Below are 13,322 nucleotides of genomic sequence, written 5' to 3' on the forward strand. Positions count from 1 at the left end.
TTCATGTCCTTTGCCCACTTTTTAATGCAATTATTTGTTCTTGTTGCTGTTATTGTTTAGTTGCTTGCGTTCTTTGTATATTCTGGATACTAGTCCTCTGTTGGATGCACCCAGCTTTCCTCTATGTTTACATTTTGCATAACCATAGAGTAAAGCATGAGCCTTATTATTCATTTGGAATTAATATCTTTGTATGGACATGTTATCAAGTTTTTCTTTATCACTATAGAAAACTGCTTAGCATACATGTTAACTGTTAAGTGGTCAAAAAAAGCAGGCTTCAGATTTTATTAAACTGTTATGCTAAATGTATAAATTATTTTTTTAGCTACCAACCAATAGTTGACCACATAGATGCCCAATTTAAGGCCTATCTTCAAGAATAACTGAAGATTAAGCGTTCCTTGAGTACCATGATTCTCGTGTCCACATGTGTCTTTACTTCATTTCACCTACAGGACATTCCCTGAAGTCTCTTGATCTATTAATAATGAAGAACCTTGACAGTAAAGCATGCTTGGTAAATCCACCAAGCTTTCTTTTTTTTTTCTTTTTTTATATTTGAGGCAGGGTCTTGCTCTGTCACCCAGGCTGGCGTGCAGTGGCACCATCATAGCTCACTGCATCCTCAATCTCTGGGCTCAAGCAGTCTTCCCACCTCAGCCATCCAAGTAACTGGGACTGCAGGAGCTTGCTACCAAGCTCAGCTATTTTTTATATTTTTTATAGAGATGGAGTTTCACTATGTTGCCCAGGATGAACTCGAACTTCTGGGCTCAAGTGATCCACCCATCTTGCCCTCCCAGAGTGTTGGGATTACAGGCGTGAGCCATTGTTCCTGGTCCCAACCTTTCACGATGTAATATTAATTTTGAGATAATAACACATCTTGAAGGCACATGCATGCAAGTGTAGTTACCTATCCTTAGGTGATTTCATCATTATGCAAACATCATAGAGTGTACCTACACATACCTAGATGATATAGCCCACTACACACCTAGACTATACCTAGACTATAGTCTTTTATGGTATGGCTTATTGCTCCTAGGCTACAAACCTGGACAGCATGGTACTGTATGGAATACTGTAGAATTATAACACAATGGCAAGTATCTGTTTATCTATTTTTATTTTATTTTATTTTATTTTATTTTATTTTGAGATGGAGTCTTACTGTCTCCCAGGCTGGAGTGCAGTGGCGTGATCTCAGCTCACTGCCACCTCCGCCTCCTAGGTTCAAGTGATTCTCCCGCCTCAGTCTCCTGAGTAGCTGGGACTACAGGCCTGTGCCACCAGGCCCAGCTAATTTTTGTATGTTTAATAGAGACAGAGTTTTGCCACGTTGGCCTGGCTGGTTTCGAACTCCTGACCTCAAGTGGTCTGCCTGCCTCGACCTCCCAAAGCATGAACCACCGCACCCAGTTGTATCTCTGTATCTGAACAAAAAAAGATACAGTATTAGACAGAAATAATAGGCACTGGGCCATTTGTAAGGGGGAAGGGTGGGAGGAGGTTGAGATTTGAAAAATTACCTATTGGGTACAATTCTCATTAGTTGAGTGATGAGCACACTAGAAGCCAAAACCTCACTAATATGCAATGTATCTAAGTAACAAACCTGCACATATATCCCCTGAATCCAGAAATTAAATAAATAGATGTATAAATAGCCAGGCGTAGAAGCTCACACCTGTAATCCTGGCACTTTGGGAGGCCAAAGTGGGCAGATCACCCGAGGTCAGGAGTTTGAGACCACCCTGGCCAACATGATGAAATCCCGCCTCTACTAAAAATACAAAAATTAGCCAGGCGTGGTGGTGTGTGTCTGTAATCTGAGCTACTCAGGAGGCTGAGGCAGGAGAATTGCTTGAACCTGGGAGGCGGAGGTTGCAGTGAGCCAAGATCACACCACTGCACTCCAGCCTGGGTGACAGAGAAAGACTCCGTCTCTAAATAAATAAATACATGTATAAATAAATAAATGATAACAACAACAAAAAGCAAAGGTACAGTATTATAATATTATGGGACCACCATCATATATGTGGCCCAGCATTTATTGAAATGCCATTATGCATGTGCATGACTGTACCTGTTATTTTGTAATATATGTATATATCCTAATTATTTTTTTCTGTTAATTGTTAAGGCATTTGCATTAGTGTGTTAGGGCTGGGATAGCAAAATGCCATACACTGGGTAGTTTAAACAATGAAAAATATTTTCCCACAGTCTTGGAGGCTAGAAGTCCAAGATCAAGGTATCAGAAGATGTGCTTTCTTGGAAAATCTCTGTCCTTGTCTGGCAGATGACAACCTTATCTCTGTTTTCTCACATGGTGTTTTCCCTGGTGTCTCCTGGGTGTCCACATTTTATCTTTTTTTTTTTCAAGACGGAGTTTCACTTTTTTTGCCCAGGCTGGAGTGCAGTGCTGAAATCTCAGCTCACTGCAACCTCTGCCTCCTGGGTTCAAGCAGTTTTCCTGTGTCAGCCTCCTGAATAGCTGGGATTACAGGCATGCACCACCATGCCTGACTAATTTTTTGTGTTTTTAGTGGAGACAGGGTTTTACCATGTTGGCCAGGCTGGTCTTGAAATCCTGACCTCAGGTGATCTGCCCGCCTGAGCCTTCCAAAGTGCTGGGATTACAGTCATGAGCCACTGCACCCAGCCCTACATTTTATCTTCTTATAAGGGCACCAGTCAGTTTGGATTGGGCTCCACTATAACTGTCTCAGTTTTTTTTTTTATGCTGAGGCTGGAGTGCCGTGGGATGATCTTGACTCACTGCCACTTCTGCCTCTCAGGTTCAAGTGATTCTCCTGCCTCAGCCTCCTGAGTAGGTGGGATTACAGGCATGTACCACCACACCTGGCTAATTTTTGTAGTTTTAGTAGAGATGAGATTCCACCATGTTCGCCAGGTTGGTCTCAAACTCTTAACCTCTGGTGATCCACCCACCTCGGCCTCCCAAAGTGTTGGTATTACAGGCATGAGCCACTGTGCCCAGCTCAGTCTCACTCTTTTATCACCTCTTTAAAGCCTTTATCTACATTAAAATGACATTCTGAGGTACTGGGGGTTAGGGCTTCAGCATACAAATTTTTTGGTTGTTGTGGGAGACAATTCACGTTTGATAGATTTCTATCTTGACTTACCTTCCAGATCATGGCCATTTGCCTACAGAGTAGCACCCTTGGGGGTAAGTTGCAAGATCCCCAGTGGATGCCTGAAAGCATGCGTGGTACAGAGCCCTATATATACTATATCAGCTAATTTTTTATTTGTAGTAGAGACGGGGTTTCTCCATGTTGTTCATGCTGATCTCGAGCTCCTAAACTCAGGTGACCTGCCCACTTCAGCCTCCCAAAGTGCTGGGATTACAGGCGTGAGCCGCCACACCCAGCTGGGATACACACTCTTAATTTCATGTTCACTTGTTATTATCAAGCCATTTTCCAGAATATAAAATCTCTAATTTTCACAAAACCATTATATAAAGGGATAGGCAAGAGTATATGGCTACTGTCTTTTTCTTTTCTCTTTCTTTGAGACAAGATCTCACTCTGTTGCCAAGGCAGGAGTGCAGTGACATGAACCAGGCTCACGGCAGCCTTGATCTTCCAGGCTCAAGGAATTCTCCCACCTCAGCCTCAAGTAGCTGGGACCACAGGCGTGTACCTGCATGCCTGGCTAATTTTTAATTTTTTATAGAGAGAGGGGTATTGCCATATTGTCCAGATGGGTCTTGAACTCCTGGGCTCAAGCAATCTGCTGGTCTCAGCCTCCTAAAGTGCTGGGATTGCAGGTGTGAGCCACCATGCCCTGCTTGTCTTCTTTTTCAAGTTGGTCAGTTCTCCTTGCAATGAATGCCTTTCCCCTTAAATCTGAACACCTGAGGAATTATTGACATAGAAAGTTTCCATTTCTTTCTTTCTCTCTCTCTCTTTTTTTTCAAGACAGAGTCTGACTCTGTGGCCCAGGCTGAAGTGCAGTGGCACAATCTTGGCTCACTGCCACCTCCACCTCCTGAGTTCAAGAGATTCTCCTCCCTCAGTCTCCCATGTAGCTAGGATTACAGGCACCTACTACCATGCTTGGCTAATTTTTGTATTTTTAGTAGAGATGGGGTTTCACCCTGTTGGCTAGGCTGGTCTCAAACTCATGACCTCAGGTGATCCGCCCACCTCAGCCTCCCAGTGTTGGGATTACAGGCCTGAGCCACCGCGCCCAGCCGAAAGTTTCCATTTCTTTATGTTAATGATTTACCATCACTATGTTGTGTCATGTCAAATTCAAGGCTGGCTGGAGCTGCCTCAAAAGTGGCGCAGAGGAATTCCCACAAAAGAGTGCCCCAAATGGTCCGGAGATGGGGCTGGTTTGAATTCCACAGGGCGAACTACTAAAATGCCAGGATGATCAGTCCAAAGCCTTTATGAGGGAGCTTACAGAGTGCTGTGGCAGTCCTCATGATGGACAGTGGGAGAAAAGAGGTGACCTATCCAGCTTTTTCATAGCGAGGAGGTCAGGTTATGGAGCTTTTGTTGTTTGGTTTTTGTTTCTTTGTTTTTGTTTTTTGTCAGATCACGGCTCACTGCAGCCTCGACTTCCTGGGCTCAAGTGATCCTCCCACCTTAGCCACCTGAGCAGCTGGGGCTACAGGTGCTGCCAACACACCTGGCTAATTTTTTTTTTTTTAGACGGAGTTTTGGTCTTGTTGCCCAGGCTGGAGTGCAATGGCATGATCTTGGCTCACTGCAACCTCCGCCTCCCGGGTTTAAGTGATTCTCCTGCCTCAACCTCCCAAGTAGCTGGGACTACAGGTGCCCACTACCATGCCCAGCCAATTTTTGCATTTTTAGTAGAGACAGGGCTTCACCATGTTGGCGAAGCTCGTCTCAAACTCCTGACCTCAGGTGATCCACCCACCTCGGGCTGCCAAAGTGCTGGGATTACAGGCATGAGCCACTGTGCCCAGCCTGTCCATGGATTTTTTGAAAAATGTGCTTTGAGCAATCTAAAACAAAAGCAGTCTGGCTAAAATTTATATTTATATATTTGTACTGTATTACACATACTGATTTTGTGGAGCTATAATTTAATAAGATATTTTAACAGTAATAAAACATTTTATAATTTTGTATAGTGTTATTTTCTAAAAAGTTTATTTAAGTGCAAATGCAAAACACAGGAGTGATCATGTTGAAGCACTAGGAAAAAACGTTGTGGGTAAAAATTCAACCTCAAATATGCAACTATTCAACTTCCAATGTAGAAATTATGTCTTTTTACAAAAGAATGAATATATTTGTTTGCAAGGTGCTCTTACACACACATACACACATACACACACACACACAGCCTTTAGACTATGGTAACCAGGCTGGGTGTGGTGGCTCACACCCGTAATCCCAGCACTTTGGGAGGCTGAGGTGGGCAGATCACCTGAGGTCAGGGGTTCGAGACCAGCCTGGCCAACAAGGAGAAACCCCATCTCTACTAAAAATACAAAAATCAACCGGGTGTGGTGGCATGCCTATGTAATCTCAGCTACTCAGGAGGCTGAGGCAGAGACTCGCTTAAACCTGGAAGGTGGATGTTGCAGTGAGCCAAGATCATGCCATTGCACTACAGCCTGGGTGACAGAGCAAGACTCTGTCTCAAAAAAAAAAAAAAATTCTTTTTAGGTGGTCTTTGGAAAACAAAATCAAATCTATCTGCAAACACATCTAGGTGGGGCAAGAGTATATGAAAATGGGACATTAATTAAGATTAATTGATGGAAAAAGTAGAAAGACAAAATCTCTTCCACAATTTTGATGAAACCATTCAATTTGTCTTTAATCACTCAGCTTTATAAGAAAATTGAAAATAAATAATTTACATTGTCCTACTATTTATGTTTTACTAACTCCATATGTGTAGAGGTGTAAGGGATTTTTAAAAGAGAAACAATGTTGAGACTTGTAAACCTGAATTTAGATAAAAGATGAATCTCAAAAGTATTGATAATTTTGGAAAATAATTTTTAAGAAAGGCATGACAGCCAGTGATTATCTAGTTACACAATTTGTCAGAGATTGTGAAGGCTTTACTGTAAAAACTATAGCATGAACAATGAATCCTTGATGCTGAGATTTTGTCATCTTTCTTAATAGGTGAACATTATACCGCTGATTGCCAAAGCAGACACAATTTCCAAAAATTATTTACAGACTTTTAAGAGTAAGATAATGAGTGAATTGATTAGCAGTGGCATCCAGATATATCAGCTCCCAACAGATGAAGAAGCTACTGCTCAAGCGAACTCCTCAATTAACATAAGTTTCAGTAACAATATCTGACAAAGAGGCTATAAATGAGTTTTTATCCAGAATCCAGTGTGAGAATTATTTTATTTTTTTATTTTGAAAAACTTCTGCTGAGAATTGATTCTTTGTAAACAGATTTATTTAGATTTAATTCATACACCATATTCCTCAAGGATATTGGCTTATAATTTTCTTCTTGGAAGTATATTTTCTTGCTTGGATATCAGGGGGATGCTTGCCTCGTAAAATGACTCTGAAGGTGTTACCTCCTTTTTCTATTTTTTCAAATAATTTGAGGATGTTTTATATTAAATTTTCTTTTAAAGTTTGGTAGAATTTGCTCATGAAGTAATCTGGTACTAGGCTATGTTTTGGAGTTTTAGAAAATTACTTCTTTATATTCTCTATTTGTTAACAGTCTCTTTTAGCTATCTATTCTCCATTCAATATTGGCAGGTTATGTATTTCTAGTAATTTCACCATTTCTTCTAAGTTGTCAAATTGGTTACTGTATAATTGTTCATAGTAGTCCCTCATAATTCTGTTTATTTCTGTAAGAAATTGTAATGTCTTCTCTTTCATTTCTTATTTTACTAACATATTCTCTCTTTTTGTTCTTAGTCTAGGTAATGGCTTTGATTTTGATTTATTTTTCCATATCAAGTCTTAGCTTCATTGATTAATTTTTTTTTTTTTTTTTTTGAGACAGAGTCTCACTCTATGCCCAGGCTGGAGTGCAGTGGCAGGATCTCAGCTTACTGCAATATCCATCTCCAGGGTTCAAGTGATTCTCCTGCCTCAGCCTCCCAAGTAGCTGGGATTACAGGAGCATGACCCCACGCATGGCTAATTTTTTTATTTTTAGTACAGACAGGGTTTCACCATGTTGGCCAGGCTGGTCTCAAACTCCTGACTTCAAGAGATCCACTGAGATTACAGATGTGAGCCACTGTGCCCGGCTGATTAAAAAAATATTTTATTCTCTATTTCATTTATTTGTGCTCTAATCTTTGTTATTTCTTTCCTTCTAATTTTTGGTTTAAGGTTTTTTTTTTTTTTTTTGAGGTATAAAGTTAGGTTGTTTATTTGAGATCTTTTTCTTTGAGATGAAGTCTCCCTCTGTCACCAGGCTGGAGTGCAGTGGTGCAATCTTGGCTCACTGCAACCTCCACCTCCCAGGTTTGAGCGATTCTCCTCCCTCAGCCTCCTGAGTAGCTGTAACTACAGGTGTGCACCACCACACCCTGCTAATTTTTTTTTTTGTATTTTTAGTAGAGATGAGATTTCACCATGTTAGCCAGCCTGGTCTCAAACTCCTGACCTCAGGCAATCCACCTGCCTCAGCCTCCCAAAGTGCTGGGATTACAGGTGTGAGCCACCACTTGTGGGCAAGATCTTTTTAAAAAGGATGTAGGTGTTTGCTACTATAAACTTCCTTTGTTTTTTTATTTTAGATTCAGAGGGTATATGTGCACATTTGTCAAATAGATATATTGCATAATGGCGAGGTTTGGTGTCTAGTGTACCTATCCCTGAGATAGTAAAACATTTTACCCAACAGATCTTTTTTTTTTTTTTTTTTTTGAGATACAGTCTCACTCTGTCGCCCTGGCTGGTGTGCAGTGGTGTGATCACATCTCACTATTAACAGATAATTTTTTGACCATCAGCCCCCTCCCAAACTCTCCCTTTTGGAGTCTCGCTATCTACTGTTTCCATCTTTATGTCCTTGTGTACTCATTATTTAGCTCCTGCTTATAAGTGAGAACATATGGTATTTGATTTTCTGTTTCTGAGTTATTTCACTTAGGATGATGTCCCCCAGCTCCATCCATGTTACTGCACAGAGCATGATTTCATTTATTTAATGGCTGTGTGATATTCCATGGTGTATATATACCACATTTAAAAAATCCAGTCCACTGTTAATGGACATTTAGGGTTAATTCCATGACTTTACTATTATGAGTAGGAATGTAATACACATATGAGTGAAAGTGACTTTTTTATATAATATTTTCTTTCAGGTAGATGCCTAGTAGTATAATCACTGTGTCAAATGGTAGCTCTATTTTTAGTGCTTTGGGAAATCTCTATATTGTTTCATAGAGGCTGTGCAAATTTATAGTCCCACCAGCAGTGAATAAGCATTCATTATTCTCTGCATCCACACCAACATCTGTTGCGTTTGTAATAGCCATTCTGACTATGTAAGATGATATCTTATTGTGTGTGTGTGTGTGTCTATGTGTGTGTGTTTGAGTCAGAATCTCACTCTGTCACTCAGGATGGAGTTCAGTGGTGTGATCTTGGCTCACTGCAAACTCCACCTCCTAGGTTCAAGGGATTCTCCTGCCTCAGCTTGCCAAGTAGCTAGGAGTACAGGCGCCTACCATCATGCCCAGCTAATTTTTGTATTTTTAGTAGAGATGGGGTTTAACCATATTGGTCAGGCTGGTCTTGAATTCCTGACCTCAGGTGATCCACTCACCTTGGCCTCCCAAAGTGCCAGGATTACAGGTATGAGTCACTGTGCCCGGCCTTTATTGTGGTTTTAATTTGCATTTCTCTGATGATTGGTGGTGTTGAGCAATTTTTCTTTTTCTTTCTTTTCTTTTTTCTTTTATTATTATTATACTTTAAGTTTTAGGGTATATGTGCACAATGTGCAGGTTAGTTACATATGTATACATGTGCCATGCTGGTGTGCTACACCCATTAACTCATCATTTAGCATTAGGTATGTCTCCTAAAGCTATCCCTCCCCCCTCCCCCCACCCCACAACAGTCCCCAGAGTGTGATGTTCCCCTTCCTGTGTCCATGTGTTCTCATTATTCAATTCCCATCTATGAGGGAGAACATGCGGTGTTTGTTTTTTTGTCCTTGCGATAGTTTACTGAGAATGATGATTTCCAATTTCATCCATGTCCCTACAAAGGACATGAACTCATCCTTTTTTATGGCTACATAGTTTTCCACGGTGTATATGTGCCACATTTTCTTAATCCAGTCTATCATTGTTGGACATTTGGGTTGGTTCCAAGTCTTTGCTATTGTGAATAGTGCCACAATAAACATACATGTGCATGTGTCTTTATAGCAGCATGATTTATAGTCCTTTGGGTATATACCCAGTAATGGGATGGCTGGGTCAAATGGTATTTCTAGTTCTAGATCCCTGAGGAATCGCCACACTGACTTCTACAAGGGTTGAACTAGTTTACAGTCCCACCAACAGTGTAAAAGTGTTCCTATTTCTCCACATCCTCTCCAGCACCTGTTGTTTCCTGACTTTTTAATGATTGCCATTCTGACTGGTGTGAGATGGTATCTCATTGTGGTTTTGATTTGCATTTCTCTGATGGCCAGTGATGGTGAGCATTTTTTCATGTGTTTTTTGGCTGCATAAATGTCTTCTTTTGAGAAGTGTCTGTTCATGTCCTTCGCCCACTTTTTGATGGGGTTTTTTTTTTTTTTTTTCTTTTAAATTTGTTTGTGTTCGTTGTAGATTCTGGATATTAGCCCTTTGTCAGAAGAGTAGGTTGCAAAAATTTTCTCCCATTTTGTAGGTTGCCTGTTCACTCTGATGGTAGTTTCTTTTGCTGTGCAGAGCTCTTTAGTTTAATTAGATCCCATTTGTCAATTTTGACTTTTGTTGCCATTGCTTTTGATGTTTTAGACATGAAGTCCTTGCCCATGCCTGTGTCCTGAATGGTAACGCCTAGGTTTTCTTCTAGGGTTTTTATGGTTTTAGGTCTAATGTTTAAGTCTTTAATCCATCTTGAATTAATTTTTGTATAAGGTGTAAGGAAGGGATCCAGTTTCAGCTTTCTCCATATGGCTAGCCAGTTTTCCCAGCACCATTTATTAAATAAGGAATCCTTTCCCCATTTCTTGTTTTTCTCAGGTTTGTCAAAGATCAGATAGTTGTAGATATGCGGCATTATTTCTGAGGGCTCTGTTCTGTTCCATTGGTCTATAGCTCTGTTTTGATACCAGTCCCATGCTGTTTTGGTTACTGTAGGCTTGTAGTATAGTTTGAAGTCAGGTAGTATGATGCCTCCAGCTTTGTTCTTTTGGCTTAGGATTGACTTGGCAATGTGGGCTCTTTTTTGGATCCATATGAACTTTAAAGTAGTTTTTTCCAATTCTGTGAAGAAAGTCATTGGTAGTTTGATGAGGATGGCATTGAATCTATAAATTACCTTGGGCAGTATGGCCATTTTCATGATATTGATTGTTCCTACCCATGAGCATGGAATGTTCTTCCATTTGCTTGTATCCTCTTTTATTTCATTGGGCAGTGGTTTGTAGTTCTCTTTGAAGAGGTCCTTCATGTCCCTTGTAAGTTGGATTCCTAGGTATTTTATTCTCTTTGAAGCAATTGTGAATGGGAGTTCACTCATGATTTGGCTCTCTGTTTTTCTGTTATTGGTGTATAAGAATGCTTGTGATTTTTGTACATTGATTTTGTATCCTGAGACTTTGCTGCAGTTGCTTATCAGCTTAAGGAGATTTTGGGCTGAGACAATGGGGTTTTCTAGATATACAATCATGTCATCTGCAAACAGGGACAACTTGACTTCCTCTTTTCCTAATTGAATACCCTTTATTTCCTTCTCCTGCCTAATGACCCTGGCCAGAACTTCCAACACTATGTTGAATAGGAGTGGTGAGAGAGGGAATCCCTGTCTTGTGCCAGTTTTCAAAGGGAATGCTTCCAGTTTTTGCCCATTCAGTATGATATTGGCTGTGGGTTTGTCATAGATAGCTCTTATTATTTTGAGATACGTCCCATCAATACCTAATTTATTGAGAGTTTTTAGCATGAAGGGTTGTTGAATTTTGTCAAAGGCCTTTTCTGCATCTATTGAGATAATCATGTGGTTTCTGTCTTTGGTTCTGTTTATATGCTGGATTACATGTATTGATTTGCGTATATTGAACCAGCCTTGCATCCCAGGGATGAAGCCCACTTGATCATGGTGGATAAGCTTTTTGATGTGCTGCTGGATTCGGTTTGCCAGTATTTTATTGAGGATTTTTGCATCAATGTTTATTAAGGATATTGGTCTAAAATTCTCTTTTTTTGTTGTGTCTCTGCCAGGCTTTGGTATCAGGATGATGCTGGCCTCATAAAATGAGTTAGGGAGGATTCCCTCTTTTTCTATTGATTGGAATAGTTTCAGAAGGAATGGTACCAGTTCCTCCTTGTACCTCTGGTAGAATTCGGCTGTGAATCCATCTGGTCTTGGACTCTTTTTGGTTGGTAAGCTATTGATTATTGCCACAATTTCAGAGCCTGTTATTGGTCTATTCAGAGATTCAACTTCTTCCTGGTTTAGTCTTGGGAGGGTGTATGTGTCGAGCAATTTATCCATTTCTTTTAGATTTTCTAGTTTATTTGTGTAGAGGTGTTTGTAGTATTCTCTGACGGTAGTTTGTATTTCTATGGGATCAGTGGTGATACCCCCTTTATCATTTTTTATTGGGTCTATTTGATTCTTCTCTCTTTTCTTCTTTATTCGTCTTGCTAGCAGTCTATCAATTTTGTTGATCCTTTCAAAAAACCAGCTCCTGGATTCATTAATTTTTTGAAGGGTTTTTCGTGTCTCTATTTCCTTCAGTTCTGCTCTGATTTTAGTTATTTCTTGCCTTCTGCTAGCTTTTGAATGTGTTTGCTCTTGCTTTTCTAGTTCTTTTAATTGTGATGTTAGGGTGTCAATTTTGGATCTTTCCCGCTTTCTCTTGTGGGCATTTAGTGCTATGAATTTCCCTCTACACACTGCTTTGAATGTGCCCCAGAGATTCTGGTATGTTGTGTCTTTGTTCTCGTTGGTTTCAAAGAACATCTTTATTTCTGCCTTCATTTCGTTATGTACCCAGTAGTCATTCAGGAGCAGGTTGTTCAGTTTCCATGTAGTTGAGTGGTTTTGAGTGAGATTCTTAATCCTGAGTTCTAGCTTGATTGCACTGTGATCTGAGAGATAGTTTGTTATAATTTCTGTTCTTTTACATTTGCTGAGGAGAGCTTTACTTCCAAGTATGTGGTCAATTTTGGAATAGGTGTGGTGTCGTGCTGAAAAAAATGTATATTCTGTTGATTTGGGGTGGAGAGTTCTGTAGATGTCTATTAGGTCCACTTGGTGCAGAGCTGAGTTCAATTCCTGGGTATCCTTGTTAACTTTCTGTCTTGTTGATCTGTCTAATGTTGACAGTGGGGTGTTAAAGTTTCCCATTATTATTGTGTGGGAGGTATTGAGCAATTTTTCATATGTTTGATGGCCACTTGTATGTCTTCTTTTGAGAAATGTCTGTTTATATGCTTTGCAGTCTTTTTAATGGGGTTGTTCTTTGTTGTTGTTGAGTTGTTTGTGTTCTTTGTAGATTCTGGATATTAGTCCTTTGTCAGATGCAAATATTTTGTTCCTATTGTGTAGGTTATCTGTTTGTTGATTATTTCTTTTGCTGTGCTCTTTAGTTTAAGTCCCGTTTGTGTATGTTTAGTTTTGTTGCATTTGCTTTTCAGGTCTAATTTATGAATTATTTATCTAGGCCAATATGTAGAAGAGTTTTTCCTAAATTTTCTTCTAGGATTTTTATAGCTTCTGGTCTTTCATTTAAGTCGTTAATGCATCTTGAGTTAAAGTTTGTATATGATAAGAGATGGGGATTCAGTTTCCTTCTTTTGCCTATGGGTAGCCAATTTTCCCAGCACCATTGATTGAACAGAATGCCCTTTCCCCATTGTTTATTTTTGCCAACTTTGTCAAAGATCACTTGGTTGTAGGCATGTGGCTTTATTAGTGGTTCTTTATTCTCTTTTCTTTCACAATTTTTTTGTCCTTTTTTTAGCTGTATCCTTCCTAACAGTGAACTCTCTATTCTGTTCCATTAATCTAACTATTTTTGTACCAATTCCATACTGTTTTATTTAGTATAGCATTAGCACTATAGTATAATTTGAAGTCAGACACATGATGCCTCTGGCTTGGTTCTTTTTGCTT

General features: G+C 39.9%; 1 pseudogene; it reads left to right on the forward strand.

Annotated features, from left to right (window-relative positions):
* The window catches only part of LOC100457582 (septin-14-like), a 57,131-nt pseudogene that overhangs the window by 1,042 nt on the left and 42,767 nt on the right, over positions 1-13,322 (forward strand).

This window comes from Pongo abelii, chromosome 6, assembly GCF_028885655.2.
Source record: "Pongo abelii isolate AG06213 chromosome 6, NHGRI_mPonAbe1-v2.0_pri, whole genome shotgun sequence".
Taxonomy (NCBI): Eukaryota; Metazoa; Chordata; class Mammalia; order Primates; family Hominidae; genus Pongo; species Pongo abelii.